Raw genomic sequence first — 14,243 nt, 5'->3', positions numbered from 1 at the left:
AAAACTTCATGTATAACATCATTAGAAAGATTGGAAATTATCTTCTTCCTTTTGAAAATTTGAAATGGCCACCTCCCTTGTTCTGCTCACGCGACTAGAGTTATCTGTTGCCTCATGCTTCATTTTGCCCTGTAACAATTAATCTTGCTCCAGATTCAAATGAAACGCTGAAACGCCTCTGTACCTTAGATTCATCCGTGAAGAGATGAAGTATGTAGTATGGACCATTGGACCACCTCTTGCTCGCTCCCACGCCTCAGCCACGCTTTTTCTTTTGTAGCTGTAGCTGAGAACAGAAGCCAGATTCAATGATCCCTCAATATCACAAATAAGTTTTTCTAACTTAGCTACTCTGGCTTTGATGTCAACCATGTTGTCACTGGAACTTTCATTAGTTTTTTTTGCATAAATTGCAAATAGATGAATGAACTCTGTTTTTCTAATAATTTAGAATCATAAAGGTGGTCACTTCTTTTACCATTGCCTTTGGAGCATTCACCGACATCAGTGTGTTATATATTATATACTTACCTACTTTAGCCTGCTCATTGTGCTCCAACTGATTGTTCTTCTACTGCTCCTTACCTCTCTCTGTTCACTACCCACTCCATTCGCCCTGCGGGCTCACTCAGCTCCCCTACCCTACCCCCAATTTCCACCCACCCCCAGCTTATACCCTTTAGCCACACCCATCACCACACCCCAACCAACTAGTCACCTCCTCCCTTCCACACCCACTTCTTACTCCTCCCACATTCACCAACACTCTACTGTACCTCCCCTCTCAGTCTCCTCCCAAAACTTACAACTCTCTTGCCCTAGTAAACTAGCCAGCCACAACATACCTACTTTCAGTAACCTATCTCACTATGCTCTGAAAAGCCCTATCCTTCTCTATTCATCTACTACTTCTCCTCACCATATCCTATACCTACTACCTCACCCAGCCAACTAACTCCAGCCACACTCCATCCTTTCATACTACAAACCATCTTAGCCCACCTGTCTTATATTCACACTTCCCAATATCTCCATGCCTATACCCTATATAACGTCATCTTCTCGTCTCTTATAAACTTATTACTTCTCACAAATATCGTATCCCTACAGCAACTAACTCATCCCTCATAAATCTAGCAAAGCTCAACCCAGACTCTAAGCAGAAAAAGTACCTCTCCAACCTAATGCTTTATCTGACTTCTATTCTATTATCAGGAGACATACACCCAAGCCAATGCCCATCCTCTTCAACAGATAAATCCATACTACTCACCTCCTTAAATGCCCAAAGTATAGTTAACAAAATCCCTAATCTGCATGCCTGGCTTACATATAACAAACCAGACATCTTGTCCATCTCTGAAACTTGGTTAAAACCCCATATAAAAGATTCTGAAATAATTCCACCCAACTGCTCTATAATCAGAAAAGACAGAACCAACAAAAAAGGAGGTGGAGTAGCTCTTCTACACTTATCCTCCTTATCAGTTACCCCTTATAACAAACCAACTCCCCAATTCAATAATGTAGAACTACTCCTTGCATTACTTCAAGTAAATAAACATAAACACATATGTATAGCTTCCCTCTACATCTCCCAGTTGACAATATTTCTACACTAGAGGACATCCTCTCCTGGCTTTCCATTAACATTAACAACGAAACTAGACTTACGGGTGACATGAATATCAATTGGTCCGCAATACAGTCTCCCACAAACCCACTTAACATTAACCTTTACAACTTTTCTCAGCTGATCAACTCCATAACTCAGCCCTCAAAAAACCTTTCCAGTGGTAGTACCCTAGACTGGATATTAGTCTCCTACCCTTATTACTTCTCAAATAGTGGCACCCTGCCTGATTCCCTTAGTGACCACTTGCCCACATTCACACACCAACTTGCCTCACCCCTAAATTTTACTCATAATTTTATTACTACTCACTGCCAAAAAAACTTTAACCCCACTACCTTTTCCAACTCTCTAAAGGCAATCAACTGGAACACCCTAAAAACTCTACCCTTGGAACAAGCAGTCACCCACTTAAACTCAACTTTTTTAAACCTCTTAGAACATCATGCCCCCATAAAAACAAAAAGAATAAAAAACAAAACTGCCCCTTGGTTAACAAAAAACACACTAGCAACTATGCACCTTAGAGATAAAGCATGGTCATCATATCAGAAACACAGGACTCCCCTAGCCCAAAATGAATACAAAACACTCAGAAACAAAGTAAAAAAGCTTATAATTTCTGATAAACAGAACTACTTCTCCATACTCTAAAACAACAATAAAACAAACCCTCAAAAATTTTGGAAATGTATCTCCACCCTCCTTAATCCCAGCAAACCAGATAACCCCAGTCCGGACCCTAACGCTCCAGACATAGACTTGGCCACTCAATTCAACACCTTCTTCATTGATTCTATTTCCAAACTAACCTCATCTTTTTTATCTTCTAACCCCACCACACCCCTCACTACACCCCCATCCTCCCCTACCAACTTTTCAGCCCTTACCTCTGCTTCTCCTCTTATCTCCTCTCCATCATCAACATTCTCAACTTCTCCACCCTTTCTCCACCATTCTCACTAAAACATATACCCACATCCACCATAAAAAAACTACTTCAGAAACTAAAACCATGCTCTAATGCCCCTGATAACATTCCTTCTTACTTTCTCAGCATAGCTGCCGAAGCCATTGCCTACCCCATCAGCATTCTAATCAACCATTCCATTCAAGAAAGCTCAGTACCCCAAATCTGAAAAAAGGCTTTTGTTGTACCATTGCATAAAGGCGGCAGCATCAACAATATCACTAATTTCTGTCCCATTGCTATCCTATTTCCTATCTCTAAACTTTTAGAAAAGTGTATCCATCTACAACTCCTACCACACCTCTTAGACAATAACCTACTAACTCCAACACAACATGGTTTCAGACCCAGTCACAGTACTATGACTGCCCTTCTCTCCTTCCAGGAAGCTGTGAACAAAGCCTGGGACTCTGGCCACATTGTCTCTACTCTCCTACTTGACCTCTCTAAGGCCTTCAATACTATCTCCCACAATTTACTAACTAAACACTCCAAGCTTAACTTGTCACCCTCCTCTCTGAACTGGTTTTCTAGCTACTTATCCAATAGATATCAAGCAGTAAGATGGAAAAAAGCCACCTCCCCTTTCATCAACACCCCAACCGGTGTTCCCCAGGGATCTATCCTAGGTCCCCTTCTTTTCAATATATTCATAAACTATTTCCACAACTCCATCCCTTTTACAAATATTATCCAATGCGCAGATGATTCAACTATTATCTGTTCTGCTACCTCCATCCCCACACTTTCAAAACTTACTCAAGATGCAATCTCAACCACCGAACAATCAATGAAAAAACATCACCTTGTACTCAATGCCTCCAAAACTAGATTAATGGTATTCACCCCCCTCTAAAGCTACCTCTCTCAATCCAAGTAATTTCTCTATTACTAGTCATAGCAATACGAACTGGTATCTGAGGCCAAATTACTTGGGGTCCAAATTGACAGTCAGCTTCAATTCAACTCCCACCTTCAATTAAATATAAAAAAAAACACCAAAAACTTGGCATGCTCTACTGACAGAATCGCTATCTTACACCCTCCAACAAATTCACCCTATCTACCACATTTCTCATCCTCTCCCTCCTTTATGGAGCCCCACTCCTAACTAACATACAATCTTCACTCAAAACACAACTCTCCTCTTGCTATAACAAAATTATCAAGTTTGCTACCACCCGTAAGTCCTCCTCACACCACTGTTTGGCTCTCCTCAAACTAAAATGGTTAGAACTACCCAATCACCTCACCTACGTCCAATTGACTCTTGCACACAAGCTCATCTTCAATCCTTCCCTCTGTCCCTCCCTTTCCTCTGCCTTTAAAATGCACCTCCCTGATAGAATACCAAGATCTAACAACCAAAACCTAATTGAATTGTAAAAACCAGTTCATCCCTCTAGAAAAAAATCTCTTATCCTACAGTCTTGCTCGTCTCTAGAACTCCTTACCCCCATCCATTCATACTATCTCAAATCACTTCGCATTCAAAAAATCCTTTCACTCACACCTAATATCCCAGTGGGAATGCTCCTGCTCCCAACCCACATAATCTCCTCCCCTATTCATACTGTGAATTTCCACTTCTCCTCCCCTATTCATAATGGGAATTTCCACTTACTCTCCTAAACTCATAGATCTTGCTCTTGCTTGTATTAAGCTATTCATCCTGAATGCATGACAGATACCTCAATTGTAACATACCCTAAGTTGTAAAAGCTTCTCAGTTTTCTATATTGTAAACTTTTTATTTTCAGCTATACAATATTGTAATATCTGCATATGTTTGTTCCCTAGTCTGCTGTATTTCTAAGTTTCCTTCATGTTTTACTAGTACATAATAATTGAATAATTGTAACCAAATACCTTATTGTAACCTTACTACTTGTTTTGGAGCTTTTCTCCCCAGGACTCCATTGAAAATGGGTTCTTTTGGCCCAATGGACTATCCTGGTAAACCAACTGCAAATAAATAAAATAAATAAATATGAGCAGCCTTAACATCAAACAGTCAGCTGCCTCTAATCACTGTCTACCTTTTTACAATAACACTGGTATAATATTCTTTTACTTGCCCATGCTGTTAGTTTGATATTGAAAGAATTGATAAGACTGCAGTATTAACTGAAAACAGCTGGAATGAAAGTCTTTAGTCAAAGTCAAAGAAAGTCAAAGAAAACTTTATTGCCATTTAGAATTACACAGCAGTGTAGCTGAATGAAATTACAGTGCTTCATTTTCAATGCAGGAAACAGTTGCACATATAGACAGAGAAAAAATAATAAGATATCACAGTAGAATTTTAATAAGTAGCAATTTGTAAGTAAAGTAGGGCAGCAGTGACCAACACCCATCCCAGAACAGGAGACAAGGAAGACAATGAACAATATAAAGTTAATATTAAGAGAATATATTAGAGGCAAAACCACCATGATAAAATCCAAAGTTTTTATTTCACACAGAATGATGCTTCAGATCTACTATACAATATATATACTAGTGGTAAAGCAATCAGCCTACTCATCATCATCAATTATAAAACAGAATAAAACAATTAGTCAATTAACACGTCAACCCAGATAATCAATCAGTCAACAGAGCAAAAGTTGTAGATATACACTAGTGTTTTCAAATATAACAGCTTATATATTAAGAAATGCATCTAAAAAATCTAAAAACCATTTTGTACAAATGCATTTAGCAACTGTTTGAAAAAATATACACAAAATGTACATATATATATATATATATATATATATATATATATATATATATATAGACATACAAAAACCAAAAAACTAAAAACTGATATATTGCTGATGTGAATATATAAGTGAGAATACATAAAGTTAATATTGTCAAAGTAAAATTGAAACAATAGCAGCATATCTATGATTAGACTTGAATTATTGCACACTTTGTATATTGCACTTTACAGTACTTCAGTGTGTAGGTGAGCTACCTTAGTATTGCACTTAGTTATTGCACATCCATAAAATAAGCCCCTTGATAGACTAGTTATGCAACAGATGTCATGGTCAATTTCTCCCAAGAGTTCAACAGTCTTTTGCTCTTCAGCACAGTTTACTTGTATTGAAGAGGTGCCAGTCTCTCCTGTATGGACCAAGTGTTTTGACTTTCACAAAACATATGCTGCAAACATGGTAGTTCAGTTAATAATGCTTTATTAGATGTTAACAATATTTGAATGATGTCTTTAATAACAGTGCTTATCTGGAATGCTAGATAACAGTAACAGTGATGATAAATACATTCAAAGTTTCTGCATGTATATTCTGCTAATATCAAATTAAACAGCCTTTTCCTCCAGAATAGTATGATTATTTGACCTTACATCTGCACTCAGGCTCAAATGTTTATACTGCAAAAGACCCTTTTTGCATATCAGTCCAAAAACTAACTCATAGTCTGGAATGATGGATATTTAATCTTTTCTGTATGTCAGGCAGAAAGAACTTACTTCACTGTGTCTGAAGTATATTTAAAAACCTTGTAATGTTTTGCATGCCTTTTTAGCCTTGGTTTCCCAAGCCTTGTCTTGTATGTGCCTTATCTTGCATTACACATATCTTTCTCTTGAGAAAGGAACATTCTGTATTTCTGTGTTTCTCCACATCTCAGATTTAGCCACCAAGATTGTCTTTTGCTTTCTAATGAACGGCCTTTTCCTGAAACTGAATGAATACATGAAAGCACAAGTCTGCCTCTATAGTTTCGGGCCTATTATTCTTCCTTGATGTACTATAGTGAATTCACTAAGAATGTCTGCACTCTAACAGTTCCCCCTGAGGTTCCTGAAAAAAGTTTACAGGGACCTTCTTTTGTAGTTGCTTCATATTTGTATTGCTAACTACTGTAATCTGGTTCAAATATATAGATTTATGCCACCTCACTTATAATCTGCACATGTACTGATAAAGAATGATGTTCTTTATGTTTTCAAAGGTACTATTAGATAATATGTCTAGCATCTTGGCTAATCTACTTAATTCCCAAAATGCTTTACCAGCTCCATATGCAAGAAATATACCTGCTCTAGTGATTACTCCATTACATAGATTTATAGTCTTTAGTGTCTTTAAGCCTATGTTCTAACATATGTGTGATATATTTAAAACCTGCACATTATTCCAAAAATTTGTGTCTCTTAATTCTGTGGTTTCTAAACCTGATTAGGCCAGAAACAGCATGGAGAAAATACCATGCACATTTTTAAAGGAGAACCACACCCACAGACTCAAAAACATGTTTATTTCATCATGGTTTGGTGTTTCCTACATATTAACACCATTCTGGGACTACTTACAGGTTTTTAGATATTTTTATACGTAATTTCTGAGTCTGACCACATGGGGTCTGGCATCTTGAAGTAATTCTGATTGTTCTGCCTCTAGGTATCCCAGAATTTATTGTTTGTCTCTAAATAATTGCATCATGTCTGCCACTTTTTCCCTAAATCTCCTGTCACTGCACTGATTTTACAGGCATTCACAGCTGTGTTGTAGTCACCTAGTTTTAGTTAACATTTTTTCCTTTTTCAATGACTACATCAAACACAAGCAGTGCAAATGCCACAGAACAGAATTGAAAAGTGCATTTTATTGCTGTTCCACTTAGAAATGTAAACTTGATTTGTTTTGTAAAGCCTGAATTGTAGTTCTTCAAGGTATCTCCCCTCCCCTTCACACCTACCTTCCCTAGCTGTCAAAGTGCTAAGGGTAATTTGACCCATTATTTGCATGTGATTGACAGCTCACAGCAGGTGACCTGACTAGTGTACTGTTTTGTCACAGCCTTTCCTTCCTTAAAGTGGGGCACTTTTTTGTTGCACTCCACCTGCTGTCAAATTTAGATCCAAGCTTCCTAGCACTGGGAGAAATCACAGCTTTGCAAACCATCAAACTCCCAGTTTCTTTCCTTCCAGTTTGGTTAAATAGCTAACAACTGATAGACTATAAACATGATATAGTTTACGTAACTAGATGACAGTAGTCACATGTTTTTTAGGTGGTAATTTAAGATTAAGGTATTGCATACTTCATGTAATCTTATGTAGTGTTGTCTATTAATTGTGACAGACATCTGCTTCCTATATAAAAAGATGCAATTAATGTGTAGGCATGGTCATTGCAAATTTATGCTCTTTGTTCATGCAGCTGTTACTGTACTGTTGCCTGTACTTCTTCACTGTACTTTGTCACTTACTGGTAGGCCTGTTCAGATAATTGAGATTATAGTTTGTCATTTAAAATAGAATAGAGTGGGCTGGGCAAGGTAGCTCTGACATCACTATGTGGGAGGTTCACTGCCTCTTCTATACAGCATGCAAATAAGGCAGTGGTTACATCACTTTGTGGGAGTAAACATCCTGGTAACTACAGCAAGAGGTCTGGCAGATGTGACAATTAAGAGCCAGCTAGAGGTTTTTCAACTTGGTTTTCAAACTGAAACTAAAACAGTACAGAAAGGTAGGAAGCCTATGAGGTAAAACAGTAGAGTGGATTACTTATTAAAGTTGTGGTGATTATTTTTTGAACCAGGATCAAATAACAGGGATGAAAAGAGACTGCAGGTTGAGCAAACTACTTTAATATCCCATTGTTCTCCTTTAACCTGTCTCTGTGAGTCCTCAGTTAAGTTAAACAGGGTATGAACTTTTAACCCTGCCTATTTTTCCCCTATCACTGTACACCGTAATGGTAAATTTACACTGTCTGTTGCCTATGTTTTTTAACCTTATGAACTGGTGGCTTATTGTAACATGATGTAGCAAATGAAACCTTTTCCTGTTATCAATATATTTAAATTCTCAGACATTGTACTGTTTAGTCCATTTTCTTTTTTATTATATAGCCAGTCAATCATGATGGCTATTTTCTGAAGAACAATTGAAATCGGCACTAGAGGGATACCTTTATAACTGGTCTTGAAGCATAATTAACATATACTGTATTAACTTATGTCTGTAAATTTTCAGCTAGATTTGTTTTCCTAAATAATATAATAATTTTATATACCTTTTTAATTTTTGTGTGCTGTAATAGATGCCTGCCTTCTAAATTTGTGTCTTAAATATCCTGTAAATATTTATGAGCTATAATAGTTTACTAAAACATATGATCTCTCTATATCAGGTCTATATCTTTGCATTCTCTATTAGTGTCCTTTTACCTTTCTGACTAATGTACAATAATTATGTAAAGTACAGTGTAATATGTAAATTAATTAACAAATTAAGCCTGCCCTGTTGTGCCTTGATTGTATTGAACAACTATTACTATATATTCTTTAGACAACTTATCGTAATACGCTTGTTATAAATAATTCTGTCACTTTATCCTTAAAGCTAATGATGGAATAATATGGATGATGTAACAAGTCTGTTACAAATCATTCTGACACTTTACCCTTAAATCTGACTGAATAATGTGAAGTAGAAATGTATAATTTAGTGTTAATGCTATATTTTGAAATTTGACAAAAATGTGCTATACTGAATACATAACTGAATATGAATGTCATATTCTGAATCTTGACTGAAATTTGATACATAAGTATACTGAACATTTAAAATAGCTGTGTATAAATGTGTACAAATGTTAAAGAACTACCTTTGCTGTCAGTGTTATCTGAATACAGATAAAACAAATAACTTGAAATCTGGTAATGTTGTATTCTGGAGACTAAACTATTAATACCTTTTTGTCAGTATTGTCCGAACATAGATTAAATCATAAACTGAAAACTAGTATGGTTATATAACTGTCTGAAAACATGAGAATATTTACTTACTTGCTTTAAACTCATGCATTTAACTTTAAAGAATTTAGGTAAACTGAAAGCTAGTACTGCTATACAATTGTCTTGCTTTAACTCTAGTTTACAAAAATTCTGCTTGAGTTATGCACCACAGCTCTTGCCAAGTTTAGGCCTTACTCAGCATTATCCCAATCACTGCTGAGGTACTGGAAGGCTGTTTTTAATGTCCACATCTAGCAGTCTGCCTTAAGCTCTCCAAACCTCTCTTCTTTCATTTCTTGTGCACGGCTTGGTGACTAATGTTTTTGATTGTATTTAAAATTACTGCACAGCACAAAACAGTATCAGGTCCTTAAAATAACATTTGGAGCTTTAATAATTATAAACTGATAGCATTTCTTGTTGTCATGACTTTATTTACATTTTTCTGCATGAAATAAACATAAATTCTTGTAACTCTGTAAGCAAATTGATAATGTAGCATAGTGAACTAAACGGATGTAACTAATAAATACATTCTTGCAGATCTGTAACTGAACTGATAATGTACTACAGTGAAATGGAAAGGTAGTAACTTTATTATTAAATCAAATGAAAACCTCAGTTATCCTGTCATAACCTCAAATGAAACTAAAATGGCAATGTGACACTGTGCATTTCTGCAACTATATACAATTAATCTTAACTGCTGAGCTTTTTGCATTTACTGTCATGACCCTAAGGTCCTAACATATTGTTCTGTGAGGGAAACTCCACCCACTGTCTTACCATGGCTGTTTCTTTAGCTGACATCATTTAACTTTTTTTACTGCTGATTCTGAAAGCTGCAAGAATTTATCACTGCTGTCTACAATTTTCTTGGATAAATTGTAAGAACTGTAACTGCATAAACTGTCACCAAGAATACTAAATTGATTTTTACCATATTGACTTATGACATACAGTACTGTCTTTTATTCAGTTCATTGAGCTGGCTTGGAACTAAGTTAATGGCATGTTTGGTAAACTGCAATTTCTGCATGAAATATATACAATTTTGAACCATTTGCACAGACACATTTATTACTAGATTTGAACTGATCTGATTCTGGAAGTTTACTTTTCTGCCTTTAATACAAGTATGTAAAGATTTTATCTGGAAGTTTAATAGTATGTCCTTTATACAAGTACATGAACAGCGGAATTCAGTAAAGCCTACATGATTTTTTTCCATGCGCGCATCACGACATGATGTGGACACAAGCTCAAACATTTTAAAATTCAGTAAACCTCATTTAGTGCCACACAAGCATAGAGGGACTTTTGTGCAATGCAAATTTCTGCTTAAGCAAGTGAATCTAATGTAAATTAGCCAGGTGGAGCAATCTAACAAGATAAAAGGCATCCATGTAGGCTATGTGTCTGTGTTCATAGTGTACGTGAAAATTTTCCATGTACAGGAGTCTACACAGAAAGAAGGGGATGCAAAAGTCCACAAATATGGACATACCTCCCCTGAAGAGATTAGATTACATATACAAATGTGCAAAACATACATTGTGAATGTCTGAAAAATGAAAGGCATATGTAAAATGTAAAATTAATAATTTTTTTAATAATTTCCACATTTGTGCTATGCGTTACAGGGTGGACAGGGACATATTACAAGAACTCACTGAGCTCTGCCACCCTCAACTCAAAGCCAGAGCTAACAGAGGGGAACCCATCCCAGTGGAAACAAAGATATGTATAGCCCTTACAAATCCTTGAGAAAAAACAACAAACTGAGTAAACCACGAAGGCAAATAGCACTGTAAGCAGAGTCAAAGAAGCAGGCAAATGTACTTCAAATAACTAATTAGCGCTTTCGGTAGGATCTGTGTCCTACCTTCTTCAGACAACTAAAAACCAATTAGAAAAGTATTTATAACAAAGAAAACGTCACAATTAATCAATTATTGAATTAGCATAAAAGAATACTTATCCTTAAAAAACGATGGTCTTCCTATTACTATATGCTGTAAAAATGTATGTATATCAGGAAAAGAGAAGTCGCAGATGCTCAATGTTAAGAACAAATACATGCATGTTTGCAAAAAATACTATTATTAGTTGGTAAAAGCATATATTGTTCAATATATCTATATTTCTATAAAAAATGTATATATATATAATAAGTATATATAAATATAATATATAACATTCAGGTTGCTTAATTAAAATTATATAGATCTAAGAATATAAATATATACAAATAAATGGACAAATGTGAAAATACATGTCAAGGGCAGTCTAAAAAGTAACAGTCTAAAAAATAAAAACATTGCTACACATAACAAATCAGCAGCATAGGCTTAAAAGTAAAGTGCAATGTGCTGTCCTTAATTATAAAAACTGCGAGCTGAAAAAATAAAACCATGCAACACTATTTAAATCATCTGTTTAAAGCTAAATGTTTTAACTTACTTTTTATAGATATGTATTCATTTAAACCAGGATCTATGTGGGCTTTAGTTCTAATCTGCCACATAATTTCATCGATTTCTAGATTTAACTGTGAAGGACCACCTCTAGGGTCAAGGTACCTTTGTTGCAAAATCGAAAATTTGAAACCATGGTAAGGAAAATCAACAATATGCCTAGCCAGCGCATTATTCATATCTTTTTTACAAATAGCATAAACGTGTTCATAAATTCGTTGTCTTAATTTTCTCTCAGTTTTTCTAGTGTAAAATACGGAACACTGGGAGCAGGTAGCTACATATATGACACCTTTAGTGTGACAATTGTACCTTCCATTAATGTAAAATGTATTGTTTTTCAACTTAATTTTGTTGTCAACACAGATATGTCTACATTGGTGGCATGCACCATATTTGTACATTCCAGAGTTACCATGAATTGGAGACTTTACATTCCTTTCTAAAATAGATTTTAAATTTGCCCCTCTTCTACTAAAGGTAATTTTTGGTTTTATACCTAAATGTTTTAATAAACCTTTATCCTTAGTAATAATGGACCAATTCTTGTATAAAATTTCTTTCATATTATAATGGTTCAATGAATAGGTACAAAGAAAACTAACTCTATAGTCTGATTCTGCATTATAAGGAGCCACATCATTCATCATTAATTGACCTCAATGCATTAGACATGGAGAATGGACTGTTCGCCAACAAGGGCCTAAAATTACCTACATTTTTTATTTATTTTATTTATTTATTTAACATTTGTTGACCGGGAAAGTCCAACTAGGTTCCACAGATCCTGTTTTCAGCAGAGGCCCGGGGAGAAATGCTCCAGACGCATGTCTCTTATTGCTGACTTCTAAGCAGATAGAATCAATCACAGACTCCAGGTACCCTCGACTAATAAACATGCTCTTAAGAAGAGAACATTCGACATGAAAGTCGTCATCATCAGTAACCATCCTAGCCGCTCTAACCTATTGGCCTTTCACAACAGCTTTTTTTTGGTGTAAAGGATGGCTACTCATGAAATGAAGAAAGGAATTTGAGTAGGACGGCTTTCTATATATCACACTCTTATACCTACTGTTTGTTGTATCCTTAAGTAGATTAACATCTAAATAATTAATTGCCACTTCTAATTTAAACGTAAATTCGAAGAAATCAGTCATAGATTGTATACTATCTATGAAAATAGGAATGAGGGCTTTAGACCCTTTCCATATAACAAACATATCATCCTGGTAACGAGTGTACCAGGCTACATTCTTTATGAATAGGTCATTTTGAAAAAGTAAAGATCTCTCCCAGTATGCCATAATGCAATTTGCAAAACTGCCCCCACAAAGGAAGCCCATGGCTATGCCGTTTTTTTCTAGGAAGAAACGTCCATCAAAGATCATATAGTTATTTTTTAAAACAATTTCAAGCAGTGTCTCCACTAAATAAATGGTTTTCTCTTCTATTTGTTTAAGGGTCATGAATTCTCTGATCCATTCAAGCCCAAGAGTCTGCGGGATAACTGTATGGAGTTCCTTAACATCAAATTTAAGGAAAATGGAGTCATTACAATATTCACGTTTACTAATACTTTCTAAAAAAAACTCCATGAATCCTTACATATTTGAGTTTCCTGCTCAATCAGTGGCCTCAAAATGCTATCCACATATTTTGCACACCCATATGTGATATAACCTCTCCCATCTACAATTGGCCCAAAGGGGGGGGGTCATTATAACTTTTATGAATTTTCGGAGAACCAAAAAGAGCAGGATAGGGGCACCGTAAAGAAGGGAGGGAGCTAAAAAGGGTTTGCTAGGGTAGCTTTGGTTGCTGTAGTTAAGAAATGTGTGTTTCTAGATAGGAAACCCAGCTTGTGATGAGTTTTCTTCATATCTTGCTGTATATGGAGATTGAAGGAAAAATTATTGGCAGTGATTACTCCTAGAAGTTTGGTTTCCTGCACTATTTGTATGACATTGTTGTCTGATGCAAAGATGTCGAAATGATTATCGGCAGAGGAGGTGTTTGTGGGGTGAAAGAGTACAAGTTTAGTCTTTTTAGGATTAAGAAAGAGTTGGGAATTTTTTAGCCAGGATTTGAGTGCCGTAAAGGACTGTTTTTAAAGTAGTTGTAGTAGTGATTGAGTAGTACAGATTATGGTGGAATCATCTGCATATTGAATGAGGGTTCCATGGTGAGAGGCAGTGTGAAGGTTGTTTCTGAAAATGTTGAAGAGTAAGGGTCTGAGGATGGAGCCTTGATGGACTCCAGTAGGGTTGTCTAGAAAGGGTGAGAGTTCATTGGGCCATTTCACTGCTTGTTTACGATCCTTGAGGTAGCTTAGAAAACCATTTTACTGTGTTATGTGAGAAGCCTAAGTTAGACATTGTGTTCAGTAGTAGGGAGT

Source organism: Protopterus annectens, chromosome 7.part0 (genome assembly GCF_019279795.1).
Source record: "Protopterus annectens isolate FY-2018-M chromosome 7.part0, PAN1.0, whole genome shotgun sequence".
In the NCBI taxonomy this organism is placed as follows: Eukaryota; Metazoa; Chordata; order Ceratodontiformes; family Protopteridae; genus Protopterus; species Protopterus annectens.
This window is presented reverse-complemented; position numbering follows the sequence as displayed.